The 12274-nt window shown below is 42.7% G+C and overlaps 1 protein-coding gene across 11 annotated transcripts in view; it reads left to right on the top strand.

Annotated features, from left to right (window-relative positions):
* Positions 1–12274, top strand: part of LOC119458567 (ras-related protein Rab-24-like) — a 30127-nt gene that overhangs the window by 13292 nt on the left and 4561 nt on the right. The gene's annotated exons all lie outside the window — the stretch shown is intronic.

Raw genomic sequence — 12274 nt, forward strand, 5'->3', positions numbered from 1 at the left:
GTCTATAAAAATGCTACATGTGAAAGAATTGCGTTTTATAGAAGTTTTGAAATGTAGGCAATATATAGAAATTGAGCAGCCTGTAGTTATCTAGGTTTTTTTATGTCATCTTTCTCAAAAGCGACATTGACTCGATTTGTAATTGGGTAGAAAACATAACAGTTGCGAAACAGAAATTAAAGATGTAGATTTGTGGGCCGTCAATAATTTGCACTACAAATTTAACTGGCTGAGCCTTTATACCTAAAGAAATCACAAGAGCTACTACTCTTTATCTTCTTAATCATTGGAAGAACCATTTACTTGAATAAGGAACTTAAAGAAAACAATTTTGTGCACGCAGGTTTGAGGTATCATATATGATGTCATCTACTGTCATTCGGGACAGGTGGGAAACATAGAGGGAATCACCAAATGATATTCGCAGTTCACTTTCCGTGATGTTTCTGCAGTGAATGCTCAGTTCTGTGATTAATGTGTCTGGATCACTGGTGCGGAAAGAGATCTTTTCTTTTAATTGACTGGTCTTAAAGGCATAGGTAAAGTAATCATTATTAGCGCAATTTATTATTTTATTCAGGTGACTCGGAACTGCTTAACAATTTTTAATAGCTCTGGATCACAATGGGTATAGAATTTGATCTATAGTGAATACTTCATCCGAATTTCCTTCTGTAGATCATTATAGTATGTCTGTAGTTTTCTAACTTTCTGAGATTGTTTATACTGGTCCTGGTGAATTGCTTTTCATATGTAGATTTAAATTTGGTAAGAAACATGTTTATGTGAAGGGACACTTAGGATTATTTATACTCTGTTTATTACCTTCTGAAGGTTTTAATCCACAGTCCATCCATGAAACGTCAGATTTGATGGGTTCTATGCTTATTTTACTCTAAAAGCACAAGTTGAACGAAGAAAGGAAACTTTCTATTTCACACTCTTCTGACAAGACTTGGGGATTACAGCCAATTGTGTGCAGGATGCTAGTAATATTTATTTCAGTGGGTGCTACAACAGTGCCAACATGTACCTTTGCCTTGACTCAGCTTCATTATGTTGCCTTAGCTAGCTAGTGTTACCCAAAATGCTGCTGGATGAGGAGACGCCTGTATGCTCAGTATTAACACATGGCTCTTTCATTGAGTAAAATCTGTCCTTGAGCACACTGCACATAGAAAGCCAACATTGTAATCTAAGGGCTGTTCATGCATGCCTAGAAAGATGGCAGTTCACAAACTGTTTCATTCTACCATGTGTGAATGCAGGCTCTGATGTGTATACCTCCCTGCCGTGGCCTATCACATGGTTTCGAATTCACTTCAAAGTGCAGACTAGAGGCACCATCTAGGGTTTGCATTGTAAAACACTGGTAGAAGCCAAGGCCACATTTCACATTAAGCTGTTGACCAGTGCGCTGGTGCTGTCACCTGTTTATTCTTGCACTCTATTTTTAAGCATCTTAGATACAAATACAGTATGAGATGATATAAATGCTCTATCGAAATGGAATGGAATTAAATAAAATTTCACTGAATGTTGGTGTCGTCAACAGAAATGTGAAGGTATCAACCAATGTGAAATTGATCACTTAGATCATGTGATAAAACTTCAGTTTTTGTATTGCTCATAGTTGAGCTTGTAAGAAAACGCTAAATAATATAGATGGTTGGGCAGTTTTATAAATAGTGCTCATTAAGCTTAAGCTTTAGAATAACCAATTTATCTGACTTGCCATGGAGGAATTTACCATCATATCAATGTTTACATCACGGTCACAAACCATATTTAACTTGTTAATGCCTGCTGCAGTGAAAATACCTTCAAAATAAAGTAAGAAAAATTAGAATTCGGGGGTTGATATACTACTGATATAAAGTAGTTGTTCAGTGTAACAGACATCTCACACTTGATGTCAAATCAAGTGTGGGCTAATGCCATTCAATAACTGTTCTTCCCTGGCTATGACAACTTGCAGTGTGCAAGTTGGGGTGAATTAAATAAAATACATTTATCTAGTCAGACTACTTGAAATGCTTTTGTTGACGTAGCATGTCTAGAATTATTATAATCATGGCAAAGCAAAAATAAATGAGACTTAAAAGCACTTATAAAGGTTCATGTTCATTTTTTGTTGAAAGCTATAACCTAAAGAAAAAAAATTTAGGCCTGTTAAGTTACTCTTAAGATGCTGCTTTCATAATTGTATAAAGATTCTTACATTAAAGGGGTCCTGAACTAACCCTTGGGCTTGACAAAAAAAACACAGTCTGTGAATAGCATATGCTTCTGTGGACATCCCAGCCAAATTTTGCAGTCGTGCGCGGCACCTGGAGCTTGCATGTGGAGCGTGAAGTCACCTTTCTCTCAAACGCTCATTTTTCAACAGAAGCCTGCTCCTCACTCTTTTCTGGACAATTTATTTCGTAATATAGCAGATTCTCATACGCGGCTGCTATTGGCCAATAGCTGACATCAATCAAGAAGGGTGTTTGGATCGGTGTGCTTCTTCCTACTGTTACTGTGTATATTTATTGACGCAGTTTAATGAACAGGCTGAAGTAAGCTAAAACCTGTTTTCGAATTTTGATACTTACATACTTATGGAAGGAGCCGACTATCGTGTGGTGACACTTGACCCCGGCCGCCCGGATAGGAATTAAACTCTGGCCACCCTGTTTATCGGTGTCTTAGCCATCGGGTCTCGCTAAATTCGACTTGTTTTGGACTTTCAACTAGCCTCAAACAACGTGAAACTTAGGTCAGACCACACGCGCGCTCACTCCTAACCGGACCTGGTTAGATGCCTTTGCAGACTTCACTTCGTATTGAGCTATTGATAGCACTTCAAAACGCTCAAGTTGGATGTGGCTACTATCCGTCGGTCAAGCTGGTGCAGGAGGAAGCCGGTCCGCACCACGTAGCATGGCCAGACTGAAGCATATGAGTGCGAACATGCACTCAAGCCTTGACATGCACAAAATAACGCAGTGCATACGCACTGCAGTTGCATGTAGCTCCGGTCTGCTATGTAGCGTAGATACCGTGGCCGCTGCAAGGTGCCGCGACGAGTTCACTTTCTGAGCGCACTGCGGATCACTGAGGACAACCGCGTTTGGTGCATCATAGGCGCCAAAATCGGAAATAGTGGCATCTACGTGAACGTCCAAAATCAAATTTGAAGAGCGCACCACAGTAACATTCAGTAGGTGGAGCATTGTGGGCACACCCCACTCCGCAGTAGCTTTCGCCGTACAAGTGATTGAAGAAAGAGCAGAAGCACCACAAATGGCATGCTTGACTCCACTTCTGCTCAACGTATTAAAGTGCTTTTTGCAGTAAAGTATTTCTGAAACAGTCTAATTTAATGTCAAAGACATTTCTTAACTTCAATGTAAAGTGATTGAGGGCCCCTTTAAGAAAAGAAAACTACATGAAAAGTGAGTGAATTGTGGCCAAGTTGTTACATTTTAGAACTGTAATTGACTGGTCTTCTGTACAAACTGACAGCTCCTTTGATGTGCTCATTGCTTCATTGCCCATAGAAGCAACCAAGTATGTTTCATTAGGTTCTGTATGTACACCCGTGAGCAAAAGTATACGGACCACAGGGTCGCCGAAAAAAGTGAATTTCTTCGTATTTACCAAGCATAAACTGAAATTGATGAGTACACTGAAAAGTTCGCAATGCCAAGTTTGGAGTTCAGTCCTAAATTTTAAGTTGCGTTCATAGGCAGAGGAAAAAATCAGCCTTTTCGCGCAACCCCTGGTCCATATACTTTTGCTCACGGGTGTACACTTGTTACTTTGTCTGCTGAAGTTCGTGCTTTTCAAACCACCAATGCTTTATAGACTTCTGGGCAGAGTGGAACAGTTATGTCGGTAATTTTCTCGATCTTAGATGGCAGACAATGCAAGTCGCAGCACACAGCCATTGTTGATAATGCTTAAGCTTTATTTATGTTAGCCTTGTATAAATAACTAAGAACATTCACAAAGGTACGGAGAACATATGTTACTGTAAAGACTGATCCAATCAAGCTACCTATAAGCTTCTTACACAGTAGTTAGTGCACACCTCAGTCATGTTACCAGGAAGCCCGTGGATTTTTTCCATCAGGACTATTAATTGTCAATTACAGTGCTTATTACCTAACTTTGCCGCATACTGGGGTCCATACATTGCATTGCTTTGCCACATACAATATGTATAGTACTTCAAGGTTACCCAAGCTATGGCGAACGTTCTGGTAGCCCACAGGATTTTATATGGAGTGACATGTCGTCTTACTGCATTTGCTCATTCTCTTCTCTTGCATGCCTGTACTGAGTGTGACAAGTTTTAAGCATGCTCCTTTCTGGACTCTCCACATCAGTTGCTTCACTTTTTCCACTGCTGTGCCTGTGCTTCTGATTCCTTGCCTTTTCTACCACTTATTTCCACTGCTGTGCCTGTGCTTCTGGTTCCTTGCCTTTTCCACCACTTATGACATTCAGAAAAACTGTTAAAAGTATGCCTTTTACTTTTTTGACACCTCAGTGTGTTTAAAGAGATAGGAGCAAAAAGCACAAAAATGTCCATGTAACTTTATGAGCAAGATTGTAAGTTCAAGGTCTGTCTGGTTGGGAAGGAATGTGGCAGAAGACAGACAGGCAAAAGCAGCTACAATTATTTATTTTGAACAAGGCTCCCATAATGAATCTTAAACCTTTTTTTTTAGTTAGTGTTTCTTGTGGTCAGTGTTGTTGGCGCTAACCATCCCTAATTGGTGAGGTTAATGCCATTAAGTGTCTATAACCTTTGTGGAACCACCAAGCACAGTTAAGAACACTGGGGCTTCATTTGTACATCCCTGCACATGACCTACTGCATCTTCACTACCTCTCCTTCACCTCACTGAGCCGTCCCCCACTACTCGCTCATATCTAAACCAGCGACGCGCCAGAAGAAGGAAGAACAGTTTGCAACAGATGGGTCCCCCCTGTTTACAAGTGGCCATGGTCACTTGAAGGGGTGGTCAGACAGAGGTGTTGATAATTGGAGCCGGTTTGATCCTTGCAATAGCAACTGTGGCTTCACACCCATTGCGCATGATTGTGAAATGGTGTTCAGAACGTTTGATGACTTGGAAAGGACCGTCGTAGCAGGGCTGAAGAGAACGACGAGGCGTGTCAACATGAACAGAAACGTGTGAGGATGTTTACAGGTTTGAGGGTAGGAAAATGTTGTGCTTATTCGTGTGAGCAGAGGTTGGCGATGGATGCAAGTTTTGCATGAAAATCCATAAATGCTGCGTGAAAGAACATGGATCTGAAACATTTGGCATGGATACGGGGTTGACCGAGGTCACCCAGCAAATGGAGGGTGCAGCCGTAAACCATCTCAGCTGCAGAGCAGGCAAGTTCTGGTCGGAGTGTTCATCGAAGGCCGAGCAGCACGATTGGAAGGTGCTGCTTTCAAGTGACGATGTAGTCTCTCTATGACACTGTTGGATGCAGGATGGCAAGCAGTTGTGCGAATGCGCACACAACCCAGAAGGGATGTTATAGATGTGAAAAGTGCCAACTCAAACTCTCTGCCTCGATCAGTGGTCACAGTTGATGGCACACCAAATCGAGCTAATCGAGGTCGACAGAACAGTATGAGCAACTGTCTCTGCCATTATGTCAGGCATTGGAGCTGCTTCAGGCCACCGTGTGTACCTATCAATACACGTAAGCAAATACGTATTACCATGGCATGGTGGCAAAGGTCCAACGATTTCCAAATGAATGGTGTCAAAACGTGCACTGGGGAGAGGGAATTTTCCCAATGGAGGCTTGGTGTGTCATTGCACCTTGATACGTTGACACGCTGTACAAGTGTGGACCCAGTCACGTATATCTGTGCATACGCACGGCCAGACGTACCATTCGGTGATAAGGTGTTGCGTGGCACGTACGCGTGGATGGCAGATTGAGCGCAGTGTATCAAAAACAGTAGAATGAAGAAGAGAAGGAACATAAATGTGGGTACAGTTAGGTGAAACGTCGCACCAGAGTTGTGACGTCATGGTTGGGAAAGTTGACTTGCTCCTAGTGGAGTGATGTAGAAAATCGGAGTCGTGAAGTTCATCGTCGGATGCTTGTGCCGCCGTGAGTGAAGACAACGAAAGGTGGATAGAACTTGTCGTGGCATTGATGCTAATATGACTGAGAGCGTCCGCTGTCGTGTTAAGGCTGCCTTTGACATAGCGTATGTCTGTCGTGAATTCGGCAATGAAAGCAAGTTGCCGGAGCTCTCTAGGCGTATGGGTGGCACTGCAGGAACATAAAGCGGAAACAAGTGGTTTGTGGTTGGTAAGAATGATAAATTGTCGCCCTTCAAGGAAGTACCTGAAATGCTTCATTGCAAGGTAGGCTGCGAAGAGCTCCCATCCGAAAGTACTGTATCAGCGCTGAATGTCGCGTAACTTGTGGGAAAAGCAGGAGATGGGGGCCCATGCACCATTAATCCACTGATGAAGAGCGGCTCCCACGGCTTCCGAAGAAGCGTTCACCATAAATAAGGCTAGTCGGAGTGGTCTGTGAAGGGTGGTGCAGGAGGGTGGCTTGTGTAATTTCGGTCTTAACGGCGGCGAAAGCTTGATCAATGACCGTGTCCCAAGGAAGTGTGGTAGACTCAGCTTTCGAAGTGGAAAGAAGTGCTTCAAGAGGCTGCACCAACTTAGAGTATGCCGGGATGAAGCGGCAATAAAAATTGACGAGTTCGAGAAAACGTCGCAAGCTACGTGTGGACTTTGGTGGCGGGTAGTCGATGATGGCCTGAACCTTGTCAGACAGCGGAGTGATACCATGATTGGTGAGGTGATGTCCGAGGAAATCTATCTCCGGAACCCCAAACTGACATTTATCAACATTGATGACGAGATCGTAATCACGAAGTCGAGTGAAAAGTTGACGTAGATGTGCTTTGTGGGTTTCAGCATCCTTGCTGGCGACGAGAAGATCATCTATGTAGGCAAAACAAAACGGTAAGCCTCTGTTGACTTCGTCTATAAAACCCTGAAAAGTTTGAGCTGCGTTGCACAAACCAAAAGGCATGCGTAAATACTCAAAAAGGCCAAATGGGGTAGTTATAGCAGTTTTTGGGATGTCGGATGGCTCTACTGGGATCTGGTGATAAGCTCTCACGAGATCAATTTACGAATATATTGTTGTGCCGGTTAAAAAGGCAGTGCAGTCCTGAATATTGCGTAGCGGGTATCGGTCGGGAACAGTGACCGCATTCAGTGCGCGATAATCACCACAGGGCCGCCAATCATTGATCTTCTTAGGTACCATGTGTAGTGACGACGACCACGAGCTTGATGATGGGTGAAGGATTTTTAGTTGCAACATATGCTCGAAATATTGCGAGCAACTCGAAGTTTATCAGGACCAAGTCGGTAAAGGTGGCAGTGAATGGGCGGACCTGTGGTAACTACAATGGGTCACAGTGTGGTGTGTTTAGGGGTTTTATCCATCGGAGACTGTGTAGTAATCTCTGGAAATTCATTGAGTAGAGCTGCATATGATGGAGGTAGGCAGTTTGACGAAAGTAGGGTTGAGGGCAGTAGCGTACGACAGAAAACAGTTGACTGGCAGACCCGTGATGTTATCCACCAGGCGACAGCGGCTCATGTCCACGAGCAGATGAAAATCTCTAAAGAAATCAGCCCCTAAGATGGCATAGCGGACGTATGCTATCCAAAATAGCCATTGCAACCTTCTCTTAAGACCGAGATCGAGCGTAAGCGACTTCTGTTTGTAAGTTGCGATGACGGAAGAGTTGATAGCTTGTAGGGGTGTTGACTTTGCGTGGAGACGCCAGTTAGCTTTGGATGCAGGAATTATGCTGACCTCCACACCAGTGTCTACCAACAAACACAGTCCTGTGGTTCGGTAGGTTATATAGAAAAGGTGGCTTGACGTATGGCCATTATCACCCACCGCTGTTATTGATGACCAGCCTGAGCGTTTCCCATGTGCCATGAACAGGGTGTAACAAATCGATGAGCTGTGACATGAAAACGTTGGTGGGTAGCACAGGTTCTGTGATGAAAAACTGTGCTCAGGATGTTGAAACGGCCGTTGCATAGAAGGCTGTGTGAGATGCTGATGAGTTGGACAGGGTGGGTCATTGAATTTGCAAGTATTGCGCAGTTCCTGACGCTAGTCGGCGACTTGAGATGTGAGTCCTTTTACTGTTTCCCAAAGGGAATCCACTTCAGGAAGTGGAGAGCTACGAACAGCATTTATGACTGCCGGAGCGACGTCCATCATATCATCGGCCAGTTCGGCGAGTTCTGACAAGGACTTATGCTTAGCTGTGAGGACAGCCATGTGTACCTTGGCTGGAAGACGCTGTAGAAACAACTCACGTAATATGGCCGAATCCAAGGAGTCTAGTTGGCCACCAATTGGGTGTTGCAGGTGACGTAGAAACTGGGTTGGGCGTCTGTCACCGAGCTCTTCGTTGTTAAGGAGCTGCTGAATATGCCGATGGGCAGGCGGGATGAGACGGCGAAGAAGAGTCTTTTTGATTGTCGTATATGGAGTTTCGTCACGTGGCTGTACGAGGATGTCGCGTATCTTGGCCATGGCCTGCAGCGGCAAGGCTTCAAGCAGGAGTTCACACTTGAGAACTTCTGACGTGACGTGACGAATGCAGAACTTGTTCTCAGCTTGTATGAACCATAACATGGGATTAGCAAACCATAACTGTGGTAGCGTAATAGTGGCTATAGCTCCTATAACATCCGTAGAAGGTACCTGACCAGTTGCAGAGGTAGTAGGAGCGGGGTTGAGGTCGTCTGGAGTCTTGTGTTGATCCATTGAAGGTCGCGTTCGTAGTCCGGGTCACCAGTAGCTGTGGAGCCACCAAGTACAGTTAAGAACACCGGGGCTTTATTTGTACCATAGAGTTTCTCACTATAACACCTAGAGGGTAAACTGGCGCCACCGTCTATGCGAGTTTCTTAAAGGGCTGCCGTGCCCTCATGGGAATGACGGGATATGTGTCTGCGAGGCTTGTGTTGGCTGGTGTTGTACGAGGCTTCGTCTAAAACGTGGATATGGCTACACAAATAACGCGTTCTTAAAATCTACATAAAAGGCTTTCATTCACTCATATTACATCTCTCAATAAAGTTTACTCACCTACAATGCAGCATCAAGCGAAGAAAAGCAAGAACAGACGACAAGTTGTTCCAAAGTGAGCGAGAATCTTCTCGTCTGCCCTCCAACTTTAGCGGCCAGCTGATACTTTTTACGTTTCATAGAATTGTGCATCCAATAGTATGTCCTCGAAATTAAACAAAACATGTTTTTGTGTAATAATAAAGCTAAAGCAGTTTTTTACGTGCTGTTTTAGCAGGAAATGAATCATTGTGACAGACAGAACGGTGCTAGCTGGGCATGTCTTCAAGGCGTTCGGGCTCTCCAAGAACGATGGCAATCCGAATCCACAATATACCGGCATTCCCTTGCATACCACGGCGCAGCAGCGCCACATTTTCCTCTAGGTTTTATAGTGTGAAACTCTATGATTTGTACATCCTGTCACTTGATCTACTGCACCTTCACTTCCTCTTCTTCACCTCACTCAGCTGTCTGCCACTACTCACTCATGTCTAAACTGGTGTCGCGCCAGAAAAAGAACAGTAGTTTGCCACACCTTAAAGCCCAGCTGGAACGAAATTTCACTTTATACTACTGAAACAATTGTGGCAAAGCTGCAGGGCTAGTAGTTGTCGGATTTCTTTATTATAACAGCTTTAATACCAGCTTAGCAGATTATGCATGCACCTGGTGGTTGGTGGAGGTAACACGAATCCCACCACATCGCCTTAGAGATTTTCAGTGCTCTGCAGTCACCGTCTAAACTTGGGGGTCATGCTGAGGCGCATAGGTTCTCGGCATTTTATGTACTGTGTCATTCCGTGCGAGTGGTAATGGTGCCATTTAAAAAAAAAAATCAAAAGTGTTTATTTTTGCAAGCTTTTCATGACACATGATGCACTTGTATTTTTAGTATTACAATTTTCGCAGAAGCTGCTATATATCTACACTATCTGTAACTAGGCTTTTATACCGTCCAAAATTTTTTTACAGTTCACCTTTAAGTTACTTAATTCCATTAGATCTAACGTTAGTGCTACATGCGCATTTTTAATTAAATTCAATGATGATAATAGTGGCAGTGCACGCACTAAGCTTGTTTGCAATTGTAATGGCACTTAAAAAAATTAGCAGGTAAATACATGCCACACAAAATAATAATAGGCGTATTTTATGTAGAATAATTTCAGTTTATTTCAGAATTGTTTTTTGTGTGTAGTTGCAACTGTTAACAAATGGTCGCAGTATGCATTTGACAACAGACGAATGAGTTGTGTGAATGCACTACATCGCAAGTGGCATTAAATTATAATGTCATTATGTATGTGTGGGACCATGACAGAAATGGCATTGAACTTTAAGGCATTTAGTAGTAATGTCATCTCTTGTGCCCATATGGGATGAGTATCATCTCTTACCAAGGCTGTTCACAAGATCTATGCTTGCCTAAAATAGCACTTTGGCTTAGATATTCATCATTGTGCAACTACAGGAGTGGGCAGGTTCCTTACTGTTTTCAAGGAATATTGTGGTATATACTAAAGTAAAGACTCGTACGGTGGAGCACACGCTTTCAACTTTGTCATGCTGTTTCATAGCATGAGTTTGCTGAGGGGAATAAACACAGTACTGTACACCATGGTCTTTTCTGTAGTTGAGCTTGGCTCTGGTGCTTTCCTCCCTTAACTAGCATTTCTGCGAAATTAATAAAATTATTCTTGAAAGTTTTGTGCTCTTTTGTTTCTCTTTAAAAATGCTGTCCTTCCATAGGAATGAATGGACTGCAGGTTAGTTGGCACTGCATGAAATAATGTGCTTGAATTTGTATAGTTGCATTGTTATTTAATTGAGTGAGTTTTGCTAATGCTGTGGTTTTAGAGCATGTTCGATTTTTTAACGAATATACCTTTTTTTATATTTTAATTACTAGCCTGAGGAAGTACCTTGCTTTGTATTTGGAACCATACATTGAATATGACACAGTCCCCCTCTCCCAATTTAAAGGGACACTAGAGAGCAACACTAAATCACTTCGTAAGGTATTCTTCAAAAATTGTCATTTGTTTGGGGGTAAAAGACTGATCACTAGTGGAGAAAAGGAAGGCCAAACACTTTTTTTTTTTTTATTAACATTCATGTGTTCTCAAGTGCATCAGTGTGATGTTACAAGTTTTGAAGTAATTTATCGTATTTGGGTCATTTCGGCACAGGAAACATTCTCGAAATGGGCTAGGTTGAGTCCTTGGTTTTTTAGAATGCGGTGGTAGTCCTCCCTTACCGATAAGCAATAAACTAGACTTTAATATAGACACTTTCAAAATCTATGGTGTCATGACTTGCTGGTGCAATAACATCAGGGCATCTTTGCCACCCATCTTTCGTTTTTACGTCATTTCTGACTTACCAGGCCACCGCTCTTGGTCAGAGTAACTATTTTGCTATTTCAGAATTGTAATTTACTAGTACTGCTCTACTTCATATTTCTCTTTAGTGTCCCTTTAATGTTTCAAATTGCAGCAAGCTTGGGCACTGGCATCGTGTCTCTCTAGGTGAGCCTAACTCATGATTGCAGCAGGAATGTCTGTGAACATTGAGAGGCACCGATGTGAATGGCGGCACAAAATAGAAAGGGGTCCAACTATAGTAAGAAAACTTACCTGGGGACTTCAGATCTAACGGTGCAATCCTTTCGTGTGATCAGCGTCCACCTTTCAATGTAGAGGATATGGCCACACTATGTAAACAAAGCTGCCCTGGCATAAGCAATACCAGTTCAATGCAACACGCTTCTTTTAGAATGTTTAAGAATGGCATGATAGGTGATTTCATTACTGTGATGTAAACTTATGTGTGCCCTGGCACTTGTGCAGGTGTTCTCTTGCGGGTACGTTATGGTGACATATTGCCCATTGCACTATCCTAAAAGGCTTTAATCTTTGCCTACGAATGCAACGGCATTGCATATCCTTAGTTCCCTTTATCTTAGTATTATTATTATTATTTTAAAAATTTCCAGTCAAACATCTCGTGTCACATTATATTGACTGCCACATTATATTCATGCAATTATGGTCATTTTTATGCATGAATATGTGACCATCATTTTGCTACTTATAGCAGCAATGTGAACACA

Source organism: Dermacentor silvarum, chromosome 1, assembly GCF_013339745.2.
Source record: "Dermacentor silvarum isolate Dsil-2018 chromosome 1, BIME_Dsil_1.4, whole genome shotgun sequence".
Taxonomy (NCBI): Eukaryota; Metazoa; Arthropoda; class Arachnida; order Ixodida; family Ixodidae; genus Dermacentor; species Dermacentor silvarum.